Consider the following 1,316-nt stretch of genomic DNA (forward strand, 5'->3'; position numbering starts at 1 on the left):
ACACTGGTCATGTATCAGTCACACTGGGTGCGCACTGGTCTTGTATCGGTCATACTATGTGCACCTTGGTTGCATATGGGTCACACTGGGTGCACCTTTGTCTTGGATGGGTCACACTGGGTGCACACTGGTCGTCCATTTGTCACACCCGGTGCACGTTGGTCATGTATCGGTCACACTGTGTGCACCCTGGTCTTAGGTCAGTCACAAGGTGTGCACACTGGTCTTGTGTCTCCTACAGTGTTGCCACAGACGGGAGAGATTGAGGATACTGGCCGAGACCACCCCTTCCCACACGGACCCGCCCAAGGGTGCGGGAGGAAGGGAGCAGCAGTCTCTGGCACCCTTATGAGCCTCAACTGCTTGGCTGAACCCCGCCTCCCACAGCGGGGCCAACCTAGTCCAGCCTGAAGGCACTTGGCGAGGGGGGAGACAGAGGTCACTGCAGCCAGACACCTGCTTCACTCTGCTACACCGGGGGCACCTCTTTAACCGGGAGACACTCGGGGTCCCTGGGTGGATATACCGAGAGCAGGACCTCTAACGCCTGGGGGTCCGATGGCACAGCCCCTGCCCACACCCACGTCCTGTCTGAGGAGGACACACTTTAGAAGGGTCCCATTTCCCCAGAAGCTCCTGCCATGAAGAAGAGATAGAAACAAAGACAGAGGGCTGTTGACGCCTTTTTTTCTCTGCACGGATGGACCTTTTCAAAGGAGGGGTAGAAGGAAATTGCAGAGCAGAGCCCTGGGCTACAGGCATCTCACCTGCCCACAGGTGTGCCCGCAGGTTAGCCCACAGGTGAGCCCACAGGAGTGTGCACAGGTGTGTCCACAGGTGAGCTGGCAGGTGTGTGCAAAGGTGAGCCCACAGCCGTGCCTGCAAGAGTGCCCACAGGTCTGTGCATAGTGAGCCCATAGGTGTGTGCACAGGTGTGCCCATAGGTGAGGCCACAGATATGTGCACAGTGAGCCCACAGGTGTGTCTGCAAGTGTGCCCACAGGTGATCTGGCAGGTTAGGTGGCAAGTGTGAGCACAGATGTGCCCACAGGTGAGCCGACAGCTGTATGCACAGGTGAGCCCACAGGTGTGTGCACAGGTGTGCCCATAGGTGAGTCCACAGGTGTGTGCCCAGGTGAGCCCACAGCTGTGCCCACAGGTGAGCTGGCAGGTGTGTGCACAGGTGAGCCCACAGGTGTGTCTGCAAGTGTGCCCACAGGTGAGCCGGCAGGTTAGGTGGCAGGTGGGTGCACAAATGTGCCCACAGGCGAGCCCACAGGTGAGCCGGCAGGTGTATGCACAGGTGAGCCCACAGG

This window comes from Panthera uncia, chromosome X (assembly GCF_023721935.1).
Source record: "Panthera uncia isolate 11264 chromosome X, Puncia_PCG_1.0, whole genome shotgun sequence".
Classification (NCBI taxonomy): Eukaryota; Metazoa; Chordata; class Mammalia; order Carnivora; family Felidae; genus Panthera; species Panthera uncia.